We start from the raw sequence: 20,584 nt of genomic DNA, 5'->3' as shown, positions 1-20,584 counted from the left end.
GTGGACCGGGTTATTGGAGCCAAACAGTCCTCAATTATATTGAGACCAAACGAATCCTGCCCCTCTGCTGCATCTTTTGGCTATTCGAAACGTGGGCAAAATCAGAAAAGTCTATTGATTGGATAACTTATTATAATTTTTCTTTCCTTTTAAAAACTAATAGGATATTCAGTGAATGCACAGAGTAAGACGTTCACCACCTTTTGTACGTTCACCACCTGTAACTAGATCAAGACATTTAGCAAATATTACCGCCGTTGATTTTTCTTTAGAATCGTCATCCAGTCGACCAAGTACTCCAGTTCAAATTTCCGATAATCCATTTTTTGAACCCGACATCACAATTGAGAATCCGGAGAATATTCAGGAACGATTCGTAGGTCCTGAACCACTAAACTTTCCCCCGGAACCACCAATCATTCAAACAGAGATTGTTGAGGAACGAACCATTAAATCAGAATCATCTAGTGATACCGATTCAACAAATTCAATTATGGAGAATCTGGAACCTTTAAGTATGGAAGACCGAATGAGAGCTAAACGCACTGGCCAAGGTCACGCAATTACTCATCCAGACATTAATGCGCCAGATTATGAAATCAAAGGACAAATTCTACACATGGTGACTAATCAATGCCAATTTAGTGGTGTGCCGAAGGAAGATCCAAATGAACATCTACGTACCTTTAATAGGATCTGCACACTATTTAAAATCCGAGAAGTGGAGGATGAACAGATATATCTCATGTTATTTCCCTGGACTTTAAAGGGAGAAGCCAAAGATTGGTTGGAATCGTTACCTGAAGGGGCGATTGATACATGGGATGTTTTAGTTGACAAATTTCTTAAACAATTCTTTCCTGCATCTAAAGCCGTAAGACTTCAAGCAGAAATTGTTACGTTCACACAGAAACCAAATGAAACTCTATATGAGGCGTGGACAAGATATGGAAAGTTGTTAAGAGGATGTCCGCAACATGGTTTAGACACCTGTCAAATAGTACAAATATTCTACCAAGGATGCGACATCACTACAAGGAAAGACATAGATATAGCAGCTGGTGGTTCTATTATGAAGAAAACCGAAACTGATGCTTACAAAATTATTGATAACACTGCTTCCCACTCACATGAGTGGCATCAAGAAAAAGATATCGTTAGATCATCTAAAGCAGCTAGAGCCGATTCTAGCCATGACTTAGATTCTATTTCCGCAAAGATAGATGCTGTGGAGAGACGAATGGAAAAGATGACTAAAGATATTCACTCAATACGAATTAGTTGTGAGCAGTGTGGAGGACCACATTTGACAAAAGATTGTCTCAGTATTGAATTAACAATGGAACAAAGAGAGAATATTTCATACATAAACCAAAGGCCTGGAAATAATTATCAGAATAATTATCAACCGCCAAGACCGATTTACAATCAAAACCAGAGTTATAACCGAAATATTCCATACAACAACCAACAAGGTCCTAGCAATCAACAAGTATCCAATAATACTTACAATCAGCAAAGACCTAATTTTCAAAACAAACCACCACAACAAACCGATGATAAAAAGCCGAATTTAGAAGATATGATGACGAAGCTAGTTGAAACTCAAACGCAGTTTTTCACATCTCAGAAACAAACTAATGAACAAAATGCTCAAGCATTTAGAAATCAACAAGCTTCTATTCAAAATCTGGAACAAGAAGTAAGTAACCTAGCAAGGTTAATAGGTGAAAGAAAACCAGGAAGTCTACCTAGTGATACAAATGCTAACCCCCGGAATGAAACAGCTAAAGCCATTACCACAAGAAGTGGTACAACACTTAAACCACCTGAAATACCTGTAACTTCTGATGAAGCTATTCCTACTCCACAAGAACCACAACCTGATCAAGATAAGGAAAAAGAACCGGTAGTTGAAAAGGTTAATGAAGATAACACAGTTAAGGCTAAACCTTATGTTAAACCATACTAACCACCACTTCCTTACCCGAGTAAAATGAAGAAAGAGAAACTTGAAGCCGAGCAATCCAAATTCTTGGATATGTTTAAACAGATAAATGTAAATCTTCCTTTCATTGATGTGATTTCAGGAATGCCTAGATATGCTAAATTCTTGAAAGATCTAATTTCAAATAGAAAGAAAATGGAAGAACTCTCGGCTGTTACTATGAATGCTAATTGTTCAGCACTGCTGTTGAATAAGATACCAGAAAAACTATCTGATCCAGGAAGTTTCACAATTCCATGTTTTCTGGGTAGTCTTAGTTCAATAAAAGCATTGGCAGACTTAGGTGCTAGTATAAATTTAATGCCGTATTCACTATACGCTAAACTAGACCTTGGAGAATTGAAACCAACCAGAATAAGCATACAACTAGCCGATAGATCAATAAAATATCCTAGAGGGATAATGGAGAACATGCTAGTTAAAGTTGGTACTTTAGTATTTCCAGTAGATTTTGTTGTTTTGGACATGGAAGAAGATTCTCAAGTTCCTCTCATATTAGGAAGACCATTCTTAAACACGGCTAAAGCAATGATAGACGTGTCCGGTAAGAAATTAACCCAAAGTATAGAGGATGAGAGTGTTACCTTTTCAGTTGATAGAGCAATGCAACAACCACAATCTGCAGATGATACATGTTATTATATTCAAACTATAGATGCACATGCAGAATTATTAGAAGAATTTCCAGAATTACAAGGAACAGGAGAATGTTCTTTAGGAGAAGGTAATGAACCAATTGATGAAGCTGAAATGTTAGCTACACTTATAGCTAATGGATATGAACCAACAACAGAAGAAATTCAAATGCTAAAAGAAGAAGACAAATATCAATATAAATCATCGATAGAAGAACCTCCGAAATTAGAGTTAAAGCCACTTCCAAACCATTTGGAATACGCTTATTTACATGGTGAATCTGAATTACCTGTAATAATATCGTCTTCTCTTACTGAAAATGAGAAATCACAACTCATTTCTGTGTTGAAAGCTCATAAACCAGCCATTGCATGGAAGATTCATGATATTAAAGGAATAAGTCCTTCGTATTGCACACATAAAATCCTTATGGAAGAAGGTCATAAAACGTATGTGCAACGCCAACGAAGACTAAATCCTAATATGCAAGATGTAGTTAAGAAAGAGATTATTAAACTGCTAGATGCAGGTCTAATTTATCCAATCTCTGATAGTCCATGGGTAAGCCCAGTTCAATGCGTACCTAAGAAGGGTGGAATGACTGTCATTACAAATGAGAAAAATGAGCTTATTCCTACTAGGACTGTAACAGGATGGCGTGTATGTATTGATTATAGAAAATTAAATGACGCCACCAGAAAAGATCACTTTCCCTTACCTTTCATTGATCAAATGTTGGAAAGATTAGCCGGAAATAGTTACTATTGTTTTCTAGATGGATTTTCCGGATATTTTCAAATTCCAATAGCACCCGAGGACCAAGAGAAAACCACATTCACGTGCCCTTATGGTACTTTTGCTTACAAACGCATGCCATTTGGACTTTGCAACGCCCCAGCAACCTTTCCAAGGTGTATGATGGCGATTTTTCACGACATGATAGAAGAATGCATGGAAGTATTCATGGATGATTTTTCAGTCTTTGGTGATACATTTGAATCATGTCTAGTTAATCTGGAACGAATGCTAATTAGATGCGAACAATGAAATCTAGTACTTAATTGGGAGAAATGCCATTTCATGGTTAAAGAAGGCATCGTTCTTGGACATAAAATTTCAAAAGAAGGAATTGAAGTGGATAGAGCTAAAGTAGATGTAATTGCTAAACTTCCACATCCCACCAATGTTAGAGGAGTTAGGAGTTTTCTAGGGCATGCCGGTTTTTACCGACGTTTCATAAAAGATTTTTCTAAAATTGCCACTCCTATGAATAAACTCCTAGAAAAGGATGCTCCATTCATCTTTTCAGATGAGTGTATCAAATCTTTTAATATTCTTAAAGAAAAACTAACTAATGCGCCGATCATGATAACACCAAATTGGAATCTACCATTTGAACTAATGTGCGATGCAAGTGATTTTGCAATGGGAGCCGTTTTAGGACAAAGGATTGAAAAACGATTTCAACCTATATATTATGCTAGTAAGACGTTACAAGGAGCACAAACGAACTATACAACTACTGAAAAAGAACTCCTTGCTATTGTCTTTGCTTTTGACAAATTTCGATCATATCTCATTCTAGCAAAAACGGTGGTCTATACCGACCATTCTGCTCTTAGATACCTATTTTCAAAACAAGATGCTAAACCAAGATTAATTCGTTGGATCTTACTCTTACAAGAGTTTGATATTGAAATCCGAGATAAAAGAGGAGCAGAAAATCTCGCCGCTGATCATCTTTCTCGTCTTGAAAATCCCGAATTAGAAGTTCTGAATGAATCAGCCATACAAGACAACTTTCCTGATGAATATCTATTGAAGATAGATTATAAAGAAATTCCATGGTTTGCAGACTATGCAAACTACTTAGTTTGTGGATTCCTTGAAAAAGGATTATCGTACCAAAGACGAAAGAAATTCTTCAGTGATATAAAACACTATTTTTGGGAAGATCCACATCTGTTTAAAAGTTGTCCCAATGGAATAATACGCCGATGTGTATTTGGAGATGAAGCTAGTAAAATTTTAAACCATTGTCACACAGGACCAACTAGAGGGCATTATGGGCCTCAACTAACAGCAAGAAAAGTTTATGATGCTGGATTCTATTGGCCTACAATTTACAAAGATGCACACCTTCTTTGCAAATCTTGTGATGCTTGTCAAAGGGCCGGAAAAATAAGTCAACGTGATGAAATGCCACAAAATGTCATCCAAGTATGTGAAGTATTTGACATTTGGGGTATTGACTTTATGGGTCCATTTCCAAAATCTCATAATAATCTATATATACTCGTAGCCATTGATTATGTATCTAAATGGGCGGAAGCACAAGCTCTCCCAACTAACGATGCACGAGTTGTAGTCAACTTTTTAAAACGTCTTTTTGCAAGGTTTGGAACACCGAAAGCTTTAATAAGTGATCGGGGTACTCATTTCTGTAATAATCAACTTGAGAAAGTTCTTAAAAGATATGGAGTAACTCATAAAATCTCCACCGCATATCATCCACAAACAAGTGGACAAGTTGAAAATACCAACCGAGCTTTAAAACATATTCTAGAGAACACCGTAGGATCAAATTCGAAGGAATGGTCCATTAAATTGGAGGATGCACTCTGGGCTTTTAGAACAGCCTACAAAACTCCAATTGGAACCACACCTTTTAGACTTGTTTATGGAAAAGCATGTCATCTTCCAGTAGAAATTGAACACAAAGCATTTTGGGCTTTGAAGACATGTAATCTTGATTTACATGAAGCCGGACGTCTACGATTAAGTCAACTAAACGAATTAGAAGAATTAAGACATGAAGCATACGAAAATTCATTAATCTATAAAGAAAGAACGAAGAAATGGCATGATAAAAGAATCAGAAGTTCAAAAGAATTTAAAGAAGGAGACAGAGTTCTTCTTTTCAATTCACGATTCAAGCTATTTCCTGGAAAATTGAAATCAAGATGGTCTGGACCATTCATAGTCAAAAGAGTTTTCCCATACGGAACGATAGAATTAATAAATTCAAATGGGATTGAATTTAAAGTTAATGGTCACAGAGTTAAACACTACATACATAGTCCGATGGAAGTCGACAACGAAGTTAATCACAATTTCGACACCACAGCTAACTAAGTGTGGGGAGAATCAAGTCTTTAAAGGATAATATGTATTTCTGTTAGAGTTAGATTGTCTGTTTTCGTGTAGTTCTCAAAAATGGAACCCGAATGGTCTTTCCCTAGCAGACCCTAAAGAACTAGTCTTCTCCCCCCATTCTGAATTTTTATTTTTTTTAGGAAATGAAGACTGCCTGTGAACTAAACCATGGTCTAATGCTACACGCTTTGATCACTAAAAGTAATAATGACATACTCCCGAGTGAATTAGTATCAGTAATCAGAGAAAGAATGGACGGAGTTAGAAAAGAATCCAGATGCGAAGATAATAAGTTACAATTTGGTAAATGAAAATCAAAATCCGCAGCGAAAAGAAGAGCACGACACCTAGAAAGATGTCACAAATGCGGAAAATGGTCACATGGAGGTAAATGTTCAAATAATCAAACCTATTCAAATACCGAATTTGTTACTTTATGCAGAGACGGACCATTCATATGTTTAGAAGAAAAGACACTGAATGCTCGAGGTTACGCCTATGTAGCCATGGAAAACCAATTAAACCGACTATCTTATGAATGGGATAGATCATATAACTAAGAAATCTATTTCACAGGTAAGTCTGTACAGTTTTTATTTTATTTTATTTTTAACCTTTTGATAATAAACGCTAATTTGTTCGCTAAAAAGTATTAAATTGGTATTGAATAAAATTAGGTTTAGCGACCGAAATTATTGATATCATTCAAAAATTTATTACATCACTGCGAAATTTAACGTTTATTCTTAAGGTATAAATATCTTTAATCAATCAACCCAAAATATTTCAAAAATTCGTCATGAGTTAAATTAGGTCTTGGAACCGAAATTACTTTACCGAAAAGAGGGGCGCATATTTTTGATAATATTTGATTGATTAAAGTGGGATAAAAAGCCAAAAAGATTTTTAATTTTATTTTTACCATATTTTTAAAATTAATATATAAATCTTAAATTAATATTGTAAACTTTGTAAAAACAATATATTTAAAATTGTAATTATTTGAAAAATTAATATAAGTTTGGTGTGAATTTATAATATGAATTTTTAAATTAAGTTTGGTGTGAATTTTTAATTTTTAAAATATGAATTTTTAATTTTATGCATTTCAAAATTTAAGTTTGGTGTGAATTTTTAATATTAATTTGGAATTTTATAAAACAAAAATTTACTTTATCTCATTAAGTTAAAAATATGATTTTTAAAATTCGTCGTAAGTTGAAGACTAGGTCTTTGAACCGAAATTGCTTTACCCGAGGGAGGGACGAGAACTTTTATTATCATTATTTTTAATCTTATTGAATTAACAAGGGAAACAAAATTATAAAATTATTTACTTAATTGTTTTGTAAGTTAAAGATTATATAAAAAAAAAAAAAATACCAAACTCCGCGACTCGCGGAGTTTGAAGTGTCCAAACACCGCAAGTCGCGGGAGGACCGAAAATCAGAAAAAAAAATAAAGAGCTGAAACTGATCAGTTCACTCCCCACAACAGAAAACACAGCGAAAAACCTGCGAAAATACACGAAAAAAACCCCCAAAATCACAATTTTTAACCGTTAATCATCAAATCTTTCACTAAAATCATGTTGAGAAGGATGCTATCTAGGAATTACTCAAGAAAAATGGTAAATTTCTACACCTAAACACCATTTAATCCGAAATTTGGTGTTCTTGAGCCATTTTTTCCCCAATTTGATTTTGATGCTTTTTAATGTAATTAGGCTTAAATTGTTTATGTATTATGCTTGTATAACCTAGATTGATGCTGTTTAACATGATTAGAAGCCTTAAACTTCAAATTTTGAGTAATCTAGGGTTTGTGTTCTTGAGCAAATTTGGGGCTTTTTGATATAAACAGGTTATGGCCGATTTTTGTCATGAATTGTTGCTAAATTAAGTAGTGTAACATGTCTAGGTAGTTAAATGATCCAAACTTTGAGCCTAAACATGATTTTGAGAATTAAAGTGGACTTTTTCAAGTCTAAAATTCATGAACTTGATTTTTGAAAGATAATGCCATTTGAAACTTGTTTAATTGCTAGTAATGATTATTTTGACATGTTATTTGAGTTGAATGCTTATGAACTTGGCGAACATTTTCGTATATGCTTATTTGAAAAAGTGTAGATTTGATGAAAATATGAAAATAAGCTTAAGTTTGATATAAATTGATCATGTCATTGTAATTATTTTGATTGATGATTTTGCTGACACTAATGCATATTTGGATGCACAAAAATTGTGTTTGATGTGTTTTGCAGACTGAAAGGGGTGAATCTTCATCCCAAGCTCGCAATGCTTCTGCTGAGAATGCGGAACAACAGGAGGTGGATAACTACTACAAGCAGGATATACCTCATCCAGTCATGACATTTTCTGATATGCACTTGGAAGAGTTGCACCCGAACCTGAGATTTGACAGACTTTGGATAGATTATCCAAAATATCAAAGGGGTTTGCATACTCTTCATTCTAAGGTTGTTGAGGTACCGAGGGTCATAGAATGGGGACCCTTAGAAGCTGTAGAATTGGCCGGGCCAATTAGAGAATTACTTGTACAGAGGTATGGTAATTCTACTTTTAATGACTGGGTACGTTTATTCACCATGCGTAGACCTGTATATAAAGTATGGTGTGAAGAATTGTTTTGTAGTATAGAGTTGAATGATCGGGTAGCTAGTTTAACCGATCGTTCTTTTATTAGATTTTTGTTAGGCGGTTCGATGCGCCACATGTCTTTACTAGACATGGCTCAGGCTTTACGTATATATACGACTGAGGAGTTAGCATCTGCCGATTGTAGAGGGTTGATACTAAATGGTAGAAAGATAGATGAAAATTTTGATACACACGGTGTGTGGAGTCAAATGACAAGCCATCACCGTTTCAAAGGGGGAAATTACTCTTATTTGGATATAGATAGAGCTGAATTAAGAGTAATTCATAGGTTTTTAGCTAATTCGATTACACAAAGGGGAAAGAATAAGGAAAAAGTAAATGAACAGGATTTGTTTTACCATATGTGTATTCGAGACCCACAAAGCGCTGTAAGTATACCGTATTGTGTGGGTTATTATTTATCAGCTATGGTTCGGGGGATGAGACCGCATAGCATAATAGGAGGTGGTATTTTTATTACTTTGATTGCTGAATATCTCGGTGTGGATATAAGTCGGGGGGGATTATTAGTAGAAGAACCAGAACCCCGCGATACTATAGGTTTAAATGTATACCATGGTGCGAAAGTTTTGAAGAGGCGAAATAACGCCGCAGTACCATACCATGGTAGACATCCACAGGTTGAGAGAAACCAACAGCAAGGTAATGTAGGAGGGGGAAATGAGATGCAAGAAATGCAAAGGTTTATAGCTTCACAGGAGTACGAAAATGCTAGACAGAGAGCATTTGAAGATTGGCAAGTTCATCAGAACCAAATCATAGCTCATTGCCAACATATAGGTAGAAACTATATTCCTACACCGAAACCCATCTTCCCTCCCTGGTCTATAGAGATGCAACCACCGTATCCTACGTATAACCCTGCCGAAGCATTCTATAGCACCTATGGTTATGCTTGGAACCCCTATTGGTACCAGTATCATCCCTAGTATACTTAGTTTTATTGATTTTGTAATTTGTAATGTTGATACATTTAATACTTATGTTAATATTGTAATAGCTTTTATAATTTTCTAACTTTTATTCTTAGATTTTAATAATTTTTGAATGTGGGGTAATATACCAAACTTCAAAAATATGTATATATGTTTGCAGTTTATCTTATGTACACAACAGGGTAAAACAACGCATTTTCAAAGACTGGCATTAAGTTCAGCAAAAGCAACTAATTTTGACGACAAGATGCAAAATATATGTGAAATAACAACAAGACGGAATGAACAAATGATGTGCACCATTTATCATTCAGCAAACAAACGCCAATATATTTGGAAACTTTGGTAAAAATTTAATCATTTTCACACAAATCACCCTCAATAATTTAAATTATTACTAATTTCTTGCAAATGAGGGCATTGCAAGATCTTAAGTGTGGGAAGGGGTTAAATTCTTTCGGATTTTAAAATTTTTTACTTTATACACTTGGTTACCATTAAAAATACTAGTAAAGCAGTAGTTTTATTAGAATCTAGTGCTCTCTGATAATAAAGAACAGCCCTAGTCTTATATACTGACTACCCAATTCTAGTAAAATTTTTAAAAAAAATTTCAATTAAATGAACTCAAAATCATGTTTATACATATTTATGAACGATAAAACTAGGTGTTAACACCGAAATTATTGTTACCTCGGAAAGGACATAAATTGAGAAACAAACTAAAATGTTAAAATTCATTTAAAATGGAATAGAGGACTATAAAAAGGAAAATAAAAGCCAAGTGTGGGAATATTTACCAAGTTATCTTAAACATATGTCACATATATCTGTAACAAATAACTAAAAATACTTTTGCTTTGGACTAAACTAAACTGTTTTACCCGATGAAAGAAAAGAAAGATGGATCTACACGATGAATCAATTCCATCATTAAAAGGAAGTAAAGTCTTCCGAAAAAGACACGCGCTTCTTGATTTAGGTCATGAAGTTGTCGTCCAGACCAGCTGTAGGTTGACGAAAAATCTAGAAAAGTCATCACTAAAATCAGCAGGAAATCCACGGACCTCAGCATTAAACAGGGTCGCCAAGTGGTCAGATTTATCCTAACCATGAGAAGGATTTATCTTGTAAAATGGGGGGCACCATGCAAATTAGCTGGATAAGACTAATGAATCAGATCTCCAGAAAGGATAATCTCCTTAAAGATTAAAAATCAGCTTTTAAGACTGATATTACTCAATCCTAGAGATTGACCTTAAAGATTGAGAATTCAAACTCATGGAATTCAATGATATCTAAACTCGAGCTTGAACGAGAAAATATTTTGATCAAAATTACAAATCGATTTGTTTTCTGAAAACCCTATTTTCAATGCGTTCATTACCATTGAACGTAAAATCCTAGGAATTCACCTGGAATTCATTAGGTCACCTGAACTAAATCGGGTGTCAACCGTAAGAACGGTGGTTGCATAGTGGTCAAAGACAGGACCTTGTGTCATACCGAAAAATTATAAGGGTGAGCTTTACTATTGCTCCTACCAAGGATAGTAATTGCGTCCGACACGTTATAGACCATAATTAAAAGCATGTCAGGGGACATTGCCTTAACAGTTGCTTGTTCAACGCTTTACTTTACAACCAGACGGTAGTTTACCGAAAGGTAATATACGGGACAAGTAAACTGGACGTGTTGCTTTCCAAATACAAGGTTAGCAAGTGGGTGACACAAAACCATAAGTTTTGAGCTAAAATTTTCAAATCTGAAACCCACCAAACCCACAAAAATATTTTGCAAACACCGGTAAAGGGTTATTCCGGAAAACTTATCTAGGGTAAAAACTAGATTTAATTTTTAAAAGATCAAATGTTTTCATAAAGATCCAGTTTCCTTAATGGATCTAAATTTTTATAGTCATGTGGGACTGTAAACCATATCGTTACTACCATTGTTTATACCGCCGTAAAGAAATCACTGATGTACAAAGTGTGAAGAATAAAGAAGTGATTCTAGTATTTCAAGACGATATTGCTTGAGGACAAGCAACGCTCAAGTGTGGGAATATTTGATAATGCTAAAAACGAACATATATTTCATAGCATTATTCCTCAAGAAAGACAAGCTTTTAGTTGCAATTGTTCTATTTACAAGTGATATTCGTTTAAATAATAAAAGGTGAAGACAAAAGACAGATTCGACGAATTGAAGACGCAAACGACCAAAAAGCTCAAAAGTACAAAAGACAATCAAAGAGGTTCCAATTATTGATAAGAAACGTCTCGAAATTACAAGAGTACAAGATTCAAAACGCAAAGTACAAGATATTAAATTGTACGCAAGGACGTTCGAAAATCCAGAAACGGGACCAGAGTCAACTCTCAACGCTCGACGCAACGGACTAAAAATTACAAGTTAACTATGCACATAAATATAATATAATATTTAAATAATTCTTATAATTATTTAATATATTATATTTATTTAAAACCGTCGGTAAACAAAGAGCCAAACTCCTCTGAGCTGTAATTTCAAACTCTGCGACTCGCGGAGTTTGAAGGCAAAATTGGCCGCGAGTCGCGGAGCCCCAAGTTTTGAAACTCCCTATAAAGCCAACCGAATTCTGAGCATTTTTTTATCATCTTTTTCTTCTTCTTCTCATTCATACGTAAAATATATATATATATTTTTAATTTATATTTTAATTTTAATTATAATTCTAATAATAAGGGTATGTTAGCGAATGTTGTAAGGGTGTAAGTCGAAATTCTGTCCGTGTAACACTACACTATTTTTAATCATTGTAAGTTATGTTCAACCTTTTTACATTAATGTCTCGTAGCTAATTTATTATTATGCTTATTTAAAACGAAGTAATCATGATGTTGGGCTAATTACTAAAATTGGGTAATTGGGCTTTGTACCATAATTGGGGTTTGGACAAAAGAACGACACTTGTGGAAATTAGACTATGGGCTATTAATGGGCTTTATATTTGTTTAACTAAATGATAGTTTGTTAATGTTAATATAAAGATTTACAATTGGGTGTCCCTATAAATTACCATATACACTCAATCGGACACGATGGGCGGGGTATTTATATGTACGAATAATCGTTCATTTAACCGGACACGGGAATGGATTAATAACCACTAGAATAATTAAAACAGGGGTGAAATTATGTACAAGGACACTTGGTATAATTGATAACAAAATATTAAAACCTTGGGTTACACTCAGTCGACATCCTGGTGTAATTATTAAACAAAGTATTAAAATCTTGTTACAGTTTAAGTCCCCAATTAGTTGGAGTATTTAACTTCGGGTATAAGAATAATTTGACGAGGACACTCACACTTTATATTTATGACTGATGGACTGTTATGGACAAAAACCAGACGGACATATTAAATAATCCAGGACAAAGGACAATTAACCCATGGGCATAAAACTAAAATCAACACGTCAAACATCATGATTACGGAAGTTTAAATAAGCATAATTCTTTTATTTCATATTTAATTTCCTTTATTTTATATTTAATTGCACTTCTAATTATCGCATTTTTATTGTTATTGTATTTAATTGCACTTTTAATTATCGTACTTTTTAATTATCGCAAGTTTATTTTATCGCACTTTTATTATTCGCAATTTCATTATCGTTATTTACTTTATGCTTTAATTTAAGTCTTGTATTTATTTTTAATATTTTACATTTGGTTTTAACTGCGACTAAAGTTTTAAAATCGACAAACCGGTCATTAAACGGTAAAAACCCCCCTTTATAATAATAATATTACTTATATATATATATATTTGTATTTTTATAAAAGTAAACTAATATAGCGTTAAGCTTTGTTTAAAAAGATTCCCCGTGAAACGAACCGGACTTACTAAAAACTACACTACTGTACGATTAGGTACACTGCCTATAAGTGTTGTAGCAAGGTTTAAGTATATCCATTCTATAAATAAATAAATATCTTGTGTAAAATTGTATCGTATTTAATAGTATTTTCTGTAAAAATATAAGCTATTTTATATACTACTCTGCTAAAACATCAGCGACCCTGTTTGATGCTGAGGTCCGTGGATTTCCTGCTGATTTTAGTGATGACTTTTCTAGATTTTTCGTCAACCTACAGCTGGTCTGGACGACAACTTCTTGACCTAAATCAAGAAGCGCGGTTCTTTTTTGGAAGACTTTACTTCCTTTTAATGATGGAATTGATTCATCGTGTAGATCCATCTCTTCTTTTCTTTCATCGGGTAAAACAGTTTAGTTTAGTCCAAAGCAAAAGTATTTTCAGTTATTTGTTACAGAAATATGTGACATATGTTTAAAATATCTTGGTAAATTTTCCCACACTTGGCTTTTATTTTCCTTTTTATTGTCCTCTATTCCATTTTAAATGAATTTTAACATTTTGGTTTGTTTCTCAATTTATGTCATTTCCGAGGTAATAATAATTTCGGTGTTAAAACCTAGTTTTATCATTCATAAATATGTATAAACATGATTTTGAGTTCATTTAATTGAAAATCTTGAAAAATTTTACTAGAATTGGGTAGTCAGTATATAAGACTAGGGCTGTTCTTTATTATCAGAGAGCACTAGATTCTAATACAACTACTGCTTTACTAGTATTTTTAATGGTAACCAAGTGTTTAAGATAAAAATTTTAAAATCCGAAAGAATTTAACCCCTTCCCACACTTAAGATCTTGCAATGCTCTCATTTGCAAGAAATCAGTAACAATTTAAATTATTGAGGGTGATTTGTGTGAAAATGATTAAATTTTACCAAAGTTTCCAAACATATTTGTGTTTGCTTGCTGAATGATAAATGGTGCATATCATTTGTTCATTCTGTCTTGTTGTTATTTCCCATATATTTTGCATCTTGTCGTCAAAATTAGTTGCTTTTGCTGAACTTAATGCCAGTCTTTGAAAATGCGTTGTTTTACCCTGTTGTGTACATAAGATAAACTGCAAACATATATACATATTTTTGAAGTTTGGTATATTACCCCACATTCAAAAATTATTAAAATCTAATAATAAAATTTAGAAAATTATAAAACTATTACAAATCCAACATAAGTATTAAATGTATTAACATTACAAATAATAAAATAAATAAAAAACTAAGTAGACTAGGGATGATACTGATACCAGAAGGGGTTCCATGCATAACCATATGTGCTATAAAATGCTTCGGCTGGGTTATACGTAGGATACGGTAGTTGGATCTCTATAGACCAGGGAGGGAATATGGGCGATGGAGTAGGAATATAGTTTCTACCTATATGTTGGCAATAAGCTATGATTTGGTTTTGATGAACTTGCCAATCTTCAAATGCTCTATGTCTAGCATTTTCATACTCTTGTGAAGCTATAAACCTTTGCATTTCTGCCATTTCATTTCCCCCTCCTACATTACCTTGCTGTTGGTTTCTCTCAACCTGTGGATGTCTACCATTATATCGTACTGCGGCGTTATTTCGCCTCTTCAAAACTTTCGCACCATGGTATACATTTAAACCTATTGTATCTCGGGGTTCTGGTTCTTCGATTAGTAATCCCCCCGACTTATATCCACACCGAGATATTCAGCAATTAAAGTAATAAATATACCACCTCCTATTATGCTATGCGGTCTCATCCCCCTAACCATAGCTGATAAATAATAACCCACACAATAAGGTATACTTACAGCGCTTTGTGGGTCTCGAATACACATATGGTAAAACAAATCCTGTTCATTTACCTTTTCCTTATTCTTACCTCTTTGTGTAATCGAATTAGCTAAAAAACCTATGAATTACTCTTAACTCTGCTCTATCTATATCCAAATAAGAGTAATTTCCCCCTTTAAATCGGTGATGGCTAGTCATTTGACTCCATCCACCATGCGTATCAAAATTTTCGTCTATCTTTCTACCATTTAGTATCAATCCTCTACAATCGGCAGATGCTAACTCCTCAGGCGTATATATACGTAAAGCCTGAGTCATGTCTAGTAAAGACATGTGGTGCATCGAACCTCCTAACAAAAATCTAATAAAAGATCGATCGGTTAAACTAGCTACCCGATCATTTAATTCTATACTACACAACAATTCTTCACACCATACTTTATATACAGGTCTACGCATGTTGAATAACCGTACCCAATCGTTAAAAGTAGAATTACCATACCTCTGTGTAAGTAATTCCCTAATTGGCCTGGCCAATTCTACAGCTTCTAATGGTCCCCATTCTATGACCCTAGGTACTTCAACAGCTTTAGAATGAAGAGTATGCAAACCCCTTTGGTATTTTGGATAATCTATCCAAAGTCTGTCAAATCTCAGGTTCGGGTGCAAATCTTCCAAGTGCATATAAGAAAATGTCATGACTGGATGAGGTATTTCTTGTTTGTAGTTGTTATCCACCTCTTGTTGTTCCGCATTCTCAGTAGGAGCATTGCGAGCTTGGGATGAAGATTCACCCCTTTCAGTCTGCAAAACACATCAAACACAATTTTTGTGCATCCAAATATGCATTAGTGTCAGCAAAATCATCAATCAAAATAATTACAATGACATGATCAATTTATATCAAACTTAAGCTCATTTTCATATTTTCATCAAATCTACACTTTTTCAAAAAAGCATATACGAAAATGTTCGCCAAGTTCATAAGCATTCAACTCAAATAACATGTCAAAATAATCATTACTAGCAATTAAACAAGTTTCAAATGGCATTATCTCTCAAAAATCAAGTTCATGAATTTTAAACTTGAAAAAGTCCACTTTAATTCTCAAAATCATGTTTAGGCTCAAAGTTTGGATCATTTAACTACCTAAACATGTTACACTACTTAATTTAGCAACAATTCATGACAAAAATCGGCCATAACCTGTTTATATCAAAAAGCCCCAAATTTGCTCTAGAACATAAACCCTAGATTACTCAAAATTTGAAGTTTAAGGCTTCTAATCATGTTAAATAGCATCAAACTAGGTTATACAAGCATAATACATAAACAATTTAAGCATAATTACACTAAAAAGCATCAAAATCAAATTGGGTATAAAATTGCTCAAGAACACCAATTTTTGGATTAAATGGTGTTTAGGTGTAGAAATTTACCATTTTTCTTGAGTAATTCCTTGATAGCATCCTTCTTAACATGATTTTAGTAAAAGATTTGATGATTAACGGTCAAAAATTGTGAATTTGGGAGTGTTTTTCGGGTTTTTTCGCAGTATTTTCGTGGGTGTTGAGTTGGGGACTGATCAGTTCGTCCCTTATATTTTTTTTCTGGATTTTAGTCCCTCCGCGACTTGCGGTGTTTGATGCTTCCAAACTCCGCGAGTCGTGGTGTTTATTTTTTTTTTTATTTTTATTTTTTATATATAAGCCTTAACTTATAAAACATATATAAAATAAATTTAAAATTTTGTTTTCCTTTGTTTTAGGACGAGGTCGTTTCGGATCGATGTCCTAGTCCGTCCTTCGACAAAATTTTAAAATTTGTCTTTTTGGGTTTTTTTTTTTTTTTTTTTTTTTATGTTTTTGGCATACTTTAATTCAATAAGTTTAAAATTAATGATAATAAAAGTTCTCGTCCCTCCCTCAGGTAAAGCAATTTCGATTCAAAGACCTAGTCTTCAACTTACGACGAATTTTAAAAATCATATTTTTAACTTAGCGAAATAAAGTAAATTTTTGTTTTTAAATTCACACCAAACTTAAATTTAAAATGCATAAAATTAAGAATTCATATTTTAAAAATTAAAAATTCATACCAAACTTAATTTAAAAATTCATATTATAAATTTTCACCAAACTTATATTATATTTTTATTTTTATACAAACTTATATTAAAAATATTAATTTTTCAAATATTGACAAACTTAAATATATTGATTTTACAGAGTTCACAATATTAATTTAAGATTTATATATTAATTTTAAAAACATGGTAAAAATAAAATTAAAAATCTTTTTGGCTTTTTATCCCACTTTAATCAATCAAATATTATCAAAAATATGCGCCCCTCTTTTCGGTAAAGTAAATTCGGTTCCATGACCTAATTTAACTCATGACGAATTTTTGAAATATTTTGGGTTGATTGATTAAAGATATTTATACCTTAAGAATAAACGTTAAATTTCGCAGTGATGTAATAAATTTTTGTATGATATCAATAATTTCGGTCGCCAAACCTAATTTTATTTAATATCAATTTAATACTTTATAGTGAACAAATTAGCGTTTATTATCAAAAGGTTAAAACTAAAAATAAAAATAAAAACTGTACAGACTTACCTGTGAGATAGTATTCTTAGTTATACGATCTATCCCATTCATAAGATAGTCGGTTTATTTGGTTTTCCATGGCTACATAGGCGTAACCTCGAGCATTCAGTGTTTTTTCTTCTAAACATATGAACGGTCCGTCTCTGCATAAAGTAACAAATTCGGTATTTGAATAGGTTTGATTATTTGAACATTTACCTCCATGTGACCATTTTCCGCATTTGTGACATCTTTCTAGGTGTCGTGCTCTTCTTTTCGCTGCGGATTTTGATTTTCCTTTACCAAATTGTGACTTATTATCTTCGCATCTGGATTCTTTTCTTACTCCGTCCAATCTTTCTCTGATTACTGATACTATTTCACTCGGAAGTGTGTCATTATTACGTTTAGTGATCAAAGCGTGTAGCATTAGACCATGGTTTAGTTCACAGGCAGTCTTCATTTCGTAAAAACCTAAAAAAATAAAAATTCAGAATGGGGGGAGAAGACTAGTTCTTTAGGGTCTGCTAGGGAAAGACCATTCGGGTTCCATTTTCGAGAACTACACGAAAACAGAAAATCTAATTCTAACAGAAATACATAAACCTCCCTATACTTAGTTGAAATTGTGATTAACATTATTTTCAATTGAATCATCAACAACTTGTATATCTTTGACTTTTACTTCAATCCATTTGTTGATTTCCTCCGTAACTTTCACAAATTCAACTAACATCGCCTTTTCTTTTGACGATAAATTGGATATTAATCGGTTATATAACTTAAACTTTCCTTTAATCTTAGCATCGTGAATCCGTTTATAAATTTCTTCGTTGAACTGTTAAAAATGGGTTCATCTAATTTTGTATCATCAACGGCATTCTTTGTGATTGGATTATTATTAAGTGTTTCTTCATCTTCCCCACACTTATGCGTTTTTATTGGTCTAACAGTTTTGGTTGGTGGAGATCTAAACTTTCGGTTAACAAAGGTGATCGATGTATCACCATCCCTAAGTGTCATTCTACCTTCTCTTACATCAATGAATGCCTCGGTGGTTGCTAAAAATGGGTGACCTAGAATTAGAGGAATATCAAGGTTTTCCTCCATATTAATCACTATGAAGTTTGCAACAAAGGTCAAACTTCCCACGTTAACAAGTAAATTATTTGCTATTCCAACCGGGTGTTTAATGGTTTGGTCAAATGATTGAACACCTATTTTGGTTGGTTTTAATTTACCCATGCCTAATCTTTTGTATAAGGAAAGAGGCATAATATTTGCACTTGCTCCTAAATCTGCGAGTCCATTATATACAGCACCATCATTAAGTAAGCAAGAAATGATAAATTCACCCGGGTCTCCTGCTTTAGTAAGTCGAGTTGGTTTGTAAACCTTTTTCGGGTGTTCTTTCCTTGGTTCTTTCACTTCTATTTGAATTTCTTGTTCACATTTTTCTTCGTTTCTTGGAATGGGAGGTTTGTATAAGAATTCTTCTTCATCACTCAAATTTGAATCCTCCTTATATTCTAATTTTGATTTTTCATATGTTGTTGATAACATATTTATGTTTTCATTTTGAAGGTTTTCTTTGGTGGTGAAATTATGATTAACTTCATTGTCAACTTCCATCGGACCATGTATGTAATGTTTAACTCTGTGACCATTAACTTTAAATTCAATCTCATTTGAATTTATTAATTCTATCGTTCCGTATGGGAAAACTCTTTTGACTATGAATGGTCCAGACCATCTTGATTTCAATTTTCCAGGAAATAGCTTGAATCGTGAATTGAAAAGAAGAACTATGTCTCCTTCTTTAAATTCTTTTGAACTTCTGATTCTTTTATCATGCCATTTCTTCGTTCTTTCTTTATAGATTAACGAATTTTCGTATGCTTCATGTCTTAATTCTTCTAATTCGTTTAGTTGACTTAATCGTAGACGTCCAGCTTCATGTAAATCAAGATTACATGTCTTCAAAGCCCAAAATGCTTTGTGTTCAATTTCTACTGGAAGATGACATGCTTTTCCATAAACAAGTCTAAAAGGTGTGGTTCCAATTGGAGTTTTGTAGGCTGTTCTAAAAGCCCAGAGTGCATCCTCTAATTTAATGGACCATTCCTTCGGATTTGATTCTATGGTTTTTTCTAGAATACGTTTTAAAGCTCGGTTGGTATTTTCAACTTGTCCACTTGTTTGTGGATGATATGCGGTGGAAATTTTATGAGTTACTCCATATCTTTTAAGAACTTTCTCAAGTTGATTATTACAGAAATAAGTTCCCCGATTACTTATTAAAGCTTTCGGTGTTCCAAACTTTGCAAAAAGACGTTTTAAAAAGTTGACTACAACTCGTGCATCATTAGTTGGGAGAGCTTGTGCTTCCACCCATTTAGATACATAATCAATAGCTACGAGAATATTGAGATTATTATGAGATTTTGGAAATGGACCCATAAAGTCAATACCCCAAATGTCAAATACTTCACATACTTGGATGACATTTTGTGCCATTTCATCACGTTGACTTATTTTTCCGGCCCTTTGACAAGCATCACAGGATTTGCAAAGAAGGTGTGCGTCTTTGTAAATTGTAGGCCAATAGAATCTAGCATCATAAACTTTTCTTGCTGTTAGTTGAGGCCCATAATGCCCTCCTGTTGGTCCTGTGTGTCAATGGTTTAAAATTTTACTAGCTTCATCTCCGAATACACATCGGCGTATTATTCCATCGGGACAACTTTTAAACAGATATGGATCTTCCCAGAAATAGTGTTTTATATCACTGAAGAATTTCTTTCGTTTTTGGTACGATAATCCTTTTTCAAGGAATCCACATACTAAATAGTTTGCATAGTCAGCAAA

Source organism: Rutidosis leptorrhynchoides, chromosome 1 (assembly GCF_046630445.1).
Source record: "Rutidosis leptorrhynchoides isolate AG116_Rl617_1_P2 chromosome 1, CSIRO_AGI_Rlap_v1, whole genome shotgun sequence".
NCBI lineage: Eukaryota > Viridiplantae > Streptophyta > Magnoliopsida > Asterales > Asteraceae > Rutidosis > Rutidosis leptorrhynchoides.
Note: the sequence above shows the minus strand (reverse complement) of the source record.